This window comes from Daphnia magna, linkage group LG7, assembly GCF_020631705.1.
Source record: "Daphnia magna isolate NIES linkage group LG7, ASM2063170v1.1, whole genome shotgun sequence".
Classification (NCBI taxonomy): Eukaryota; Metazoa; Arthropoda; class Branchiopoda; order Diplostraca; family Daphniidae; genus Daphnia; species Daphnia magna.
In genome coordinates this window covers 6738266-6743793 of record NC_059188.1, presented here as the reverse complement: position 1 = coordinate 6743793, position 5528 = coordinate 6738266, and the positions used below count along the sequence as shown (strand labels likewise).

Below are 5528 nucleotides of genomic sequence, written 5' to 3'. Positions count from 1 at the left end.
ATGTCGATAACGGTTTCCTGCATAAAAATGAATCCGAGCAGGTTGTCCCTAGTTCACAACAACTCGGGCTCAATCTTCGGGTGATTTGAGATATTTTTCTTGACCGTTCAGAATCTTAGGATTGGCCATAATTTGATACGAGATTAATTGATTCGTTGTCCTGTCACATCCCAAATTCTAAGGTTTATAATTCACAACAACTCGGCTCAATCTTCGGGTGATTTGAGATATTTTTCTTGACCGTTCAGAATCTTAGGATTGACCATAATTTGATACGAGATTAATTGATCCGTCGTCCTGTCCATCTCAAATTCTAAGGTTTAGAATTCTTGTTCTATGACCGAGTTATTTTACAGACAGTGGCTTCTCATGTCTTCTTCATACCAGCGATCAGATTTGATGTTTTGAATTGTTTTAGGTTGTTAAAGCAAGTTTGACTTTTCACGATGCTTCCTCCAACGTGTATGGTCAACAAACTTCGTCGCTGTATCGGACTGTTAATCCGGTAGAAAATCGTTGAATTATTGGCGATACATTTGTCAAAGTGGCAGATAGAACGGCTACCGATTTAAATCTCACTTGGGATAATCCAACTACTTCTCGAACAAGGTATCAACCTTCTCTTTTTTTGCATGTATTATTGCCTAATATGCAATGTGATATATGAAATATAACAGGTGCTTTCTGCTTTGATACCGGATTTAATTGAGTCCGCTTCGCATAGGCCTTCTTCGCGAAGAAACGAAAACGTCCTTTCCACTTTTTTGGAAAGGACGTTTTCGTTGCTAGAGGAAAAAGAGCCAGAGGCGGCTGTGGGTCGGTGGGAGGATGCCTAACTTGAGTTCCAGGTAGCCGGTAAAATAGGCCCGGACAAAATAGGACCCTACAATATAGGCCCGTCAAATAGGACCTACAAAATAGGACCCTACAAAATAGGATCACTTTACAAATTATTTTAAAGTGGTCCTATTTCTACAATAAAATGGGCCTATTTCTACCAAATAATTTCAAGTCACATAAGAGCCTCGGAAAACATTTTCCAAAAATTGACCAACTAAGTCTAAGCAAGAGATGGCGGCTTGATGGAAACAGGCACTCTGTATATACTTTGCCTTTTTTCAAACCGCTATGACATCTGATATCATTTTACCGTCTTGTTAATCACGCGTAATTTAGCCGAATTCAAGTTTTAATTTTTTTAACATATTAACCGTAGCCATAACTATGAAGTTCATTTGATAAAAATTTCAATTTCCTTTCAGAACTGATAAATTTTAAAGAATAAGTAAAGAAACGTGCTCACTCTGCAGTTTTTTCTCCCCTAGCCAGTTCTCCCCTGTCCTTCAACGCGTCTTCCCTCTACCGATGCCAAGGCAATGCCCAGTGCTTTGGAGATGAATTCAATCTAACAATTTCGATGAAATAATTTGTACGCTGTTTTTGATTACGTTTTTATTAACTATGAAATATATTTTAAAGCAAGAAACGAATATTTGTATAATATTTTAATACCAAAGCCTGGTTCAAAAATTCTCCATCTATCGGTAAAGGTCGCATGGTTCGATAGCGTTATGAAGATGGCGTCATCTGTTCATCATCAACCTCAGCGTTAATTTACAAAGAAGAAAAAAGTAAAATTATCAAATAAAATTAACTTTCATGTATCTATTTTTATTATTTATCTTTTTAAATATGTAAATTGCATTTTCTGAAACATTTGATTTGTTAGAAATCGATTTTGAATCGGTTTCATTTCAAGCAGACGCCAAGCATCAATAGCGTGGTCTGTGCTATGTGATTGCATTGTTACTGCTGGAGTGAGCAATTTCAGGTAAATAAGGTTATAATGTTGTCAATTTCTATTCCAATATAATATTAAACTTGGTTGTAAAGATTGCGTCATGATGGCGTGCCCCGTTAGCGTCGTGATCGGCGTGCCCTGTTAGCGTCATGGTTGGCGTGCCCTGTGTTAGCGTCATGATTGGCGTGCCCTGTGTTAACACGATATGTTTTATTTATTCGTGTGCTGGTATGTGTGTTTGCAATGTAATTGGCATCATTTAAAACTAGTTAATCTCCAAACTTCTTACATAGTGATTTCAACACCAGCATTGGTCAGAGGAGACTCGCAAGCAGCAAGGAAAGGAGGCTGCTCTTCATCAGCCAGAAGTTTGATACAAAGGAGTACACAAGTTGATTTCATTACTTGTAAGTATATTCATAGTTTGTAATTAATATCTTTGTTTAATATCTCTGTTTTTCAAGATAAGCAAAGTAAATTTTTTGGATATAGATGGGCAGCAATTTTATCGAGCCATGACATCTGAGTAAGATTTCATTTTTGTATTATATTATGGTTTGACTTTATTAATTGGTCTAACCTTTTTTTAAAATTCAGTTTCTGTTATCCTGCTTATGGTGACCTGTCAATTGATGATAAGCCAAACCTAAGTTGCCTCTAGGAGTATGTAGACAGCTTGATTGCAATTTTTTTTAGTATAATCAAAGTTTACATTTAATTTCTTTGATTTTCTTCATTAAGATTATGAATGTCAAATTTGGGACACATCTGTGCAGTCTTTTTATCGAGCTCTGACATCTGAGTATGATTTAATTATTTAATTTTCTTAGAGTTTACTTTATTAATTGGTCGAAACTCTTTTTTATAACAGTTGCTATGCTATGCTATGCTTCTGTTGCTATACTCCATGCCTTTGGTGCCCTCTCCCTCTATGATAAGCCAAAGCTAAGCTACGTAAACAAGTTGATTGCATTATTTGTCACACAACAACACAATGATTTAAATTGATAATAAATACTTTATTTATCAACTACAACAGTACTATTTCTTTTATTCATCATTATGCAATGTTACTTTTTGTGACTGGTTATAGATAACCAAGTAGACCTATACACATCATCTTTTCTGTAGAGACCGCCATTATTACCTGTTGACGGGACCAAGAAAAGGAATTTTGCCGGTATCATCACATAACTTCCGCCACATACCAAGTAATCTCCCTGTGGACTCCTTTGTCAAACTTCTAGCTGATGAAGAGGAGCCTACTTTCCTTGCTGCTTGCGAGTCTCCTCTGACCAATGCTGGAGTTGAAATCACTATGTAAGAAGTATAGAGGTTAACTAGTTTTAAATGATGCCAAATGCATTGCAAACACACATACCAGCACACGAATAAATAAAACATATCGTGTTAACACAGGGCACGCTAATCATGACGCTAACACAGGGCACGCCAATCAAGACGCTAACACAGGGCACGCCAACCATGACGCTAACAGGGCACCCCATCATGACGCTATCTTTTCAACAAAATTGAGCATTTTATATTGGAATAAAAATTTACAACATTATAACCTTATTTACCTAAAATTGCTCATTCCAGCAGTAACACTGCAATCATCCCAATCACAAAGCACAGACCACGCTATTACAAGATGCTTGGTGTCTGCTTGAAATGAAACCGATTCAAAATCGATTTCTAACAAATCAAATGTTACGAAGAATACAATTTACATATTGAAAAAGATAAATAATAAAAAATAGGTACATGAAAGTTAATTTTATTTGATAACTTTACTTTTTTCTTATTTGTAAAACGCTGAGGTTGATGATGGACAGATGACGCCATATTCATGACGCTATCGAACCACGCGACTTTTACCGATAGATGGAGAATTTTTAAACCAGGCTTTGGTGCTTTGGTATTTAAAAAATGTTATAAAAATAGTCGTTTCGCGCTATAAAATATATTTAATAGTTTATAAAAACGTTTTCAATAAAAGCGTACAAATTATTTCATCGAAATTGTTTGATTGAATTCTTCACCTATGCACTGGGCAAACATTGCCTTAGCATCGGTAGAGGGAAGACGCGTTGAAGGCCGAAGGGGAGATCTGGTTTGGGAGAAAAAAACTGCAGAGCGCGAGCACGTTTATTTACTTATTCTTTAAAATTTATCAGTTCTGAAAGGAAATTGAAATTTTTAACAAATGAACTTAAAAGTTATGGCTACGGTTAATATGTTTAAAAAATTGAAACTTGAATTCGGCTAAATTACGTGTGATTTACAAGACGGTAAAGTGATATCAGATGTCATAGCGGTTTGAAAAAGGCAAAGTAAATACAGACTGCCTGTTTCTATCAAGCCGCCATCTCTTGCTTAGACTAGGTTGGTCAATTTTTGGAAAATGTTTTCCGAGGTTTTATGAGATTTGAAATTATTTGGTAGAAATAGGCCCATTTTAATGTAGAAATAGGACCGATTTAAAAATATTTTTTAAAGTGGGCCTATTTTGTAGGGTCCTATTTTGTAGGTCCTATTTGACGGGCCTATATTGTAGGGTCCTATTTTGTCCGGGCCTATTTCACCGCAATTCCAACAAACGCCTGATACAAGGAATCAAGCCAAATCTTTATTTGACCACGTGCTATTTCGCGAGACTGCCATAATGACAAGACTTTAGAATTCAGTCATGGAGAGATTTAATATAGTAAGCAAAACTTTACAATCCGAAACTTTGGACTTGGGCAGCGCTGTGTTGATGATGAAATCCTTAACAGATTTCGTAGCTAATCAGCGAGAAAGATTTGATGACTTTGAAAACGAAGCCTTAAAGCTGATTCCAAACGGAAAATATAGAGATGCAGATAAAATACCAAGAAGGCGTCGACAGCAAATTTATGATGGTCCAAGCGAAGATGTCGTTCTGTCAGGTCAAACTCGCTTTCGAGTGGATGGATTTCTTCCGATATTGGACTCTTTGTCGCAAGCTCTAATTTCCCGGACAAACGCTTACAGTAAAATTTCTGGCTTATTCGGATTTCTCAATAATTGTTGGAGATTGGATTTTTATATTTTGATCGAAAAGGCCACTATTTTGCAAACTCAGTACAGGTTTGACTTAGAGAAATCGTTTCCCGATGAGTTGACACATTTCAGCCTATACATTAAGCAGTACCTTGAGACAGAAAGCTCAGATTTCGAAAAGTCATTTACTGTGAATATGATGTATGAAACTCTATTCACACAGAAAGTGCAGTTAACTTTCCGAAATGTTGAATTTGCCCTTCGCATTTATCTATCTCTAATGGTAAGTGTAGCTTCGGAGAAGAGATCTTTTTCGAAGCTTAAGTTGATAAAAAACGAAAAAAGGACAACTATTGGCCAAAAAAGACTAAACTTTCTCTCTCTTATGTCGATTGAAAATGAATTTATAAAATGTCTCTCTTTCGACGATGTCGTAGAGCAATTTGTGAAAGAAAAAATTCGAAAAGTGCAAATTTAAAACAAGTGTCGCGTGTCAAAGTAAGTGTCAAAATGTGTAATTTGTGGAAAGAGCTAGCCTGTTTCTTGTCAATACAAAATTGGAAAGCAAAAATATTGTTTCTTAATCATTTTTAAAAATAAATGGGCGCAAATTAGTCAAAAGCCCAAGGGCGAAAAAAATCTTAATCCGACACTGGGTTTTTAGGAAAAAGCAAACCCGTAAAAAAAATAGTTCTCCCAA

General features: G+C 36.0%; 1 long non-coding RNA gene across 4 annotated transcripts; it reads left to right on the top strand.

Annotated features, from left to right (window-relative positions):
• The first annotated feature begins 1749 nt into the window (after positions 1-1749).
• On the top strand, positions 1750-3071 carry LOC123474056. Of its 4 annotated transcripts, none has more exons than XR_006648678.1 (7): positions 1750-1831; positions 1894-2029; positions 2095-2208; positions 2294-2327; positions 2399-2464; positions 2543-2603; positions 2933-3071. It is a non-coding gene; the product is annotated as an uncharacterized LOC123474056 (long non-coding RNA). The 4 variants fall into 4 exon arrangements; XR_006648679.1 differs by lacking the exon at positions 2933-3071 and adding an exon at positions 2673-2832 and having other exon boundaries at positions 2442-2464; XR_006648677.1 differs by lacking the exon at positions 2933-3071 and adding an exon at positions 2673-2832.
• The last annotated feature ends 2457 nt before the right edge of the window (positions 3072-5528 follow it).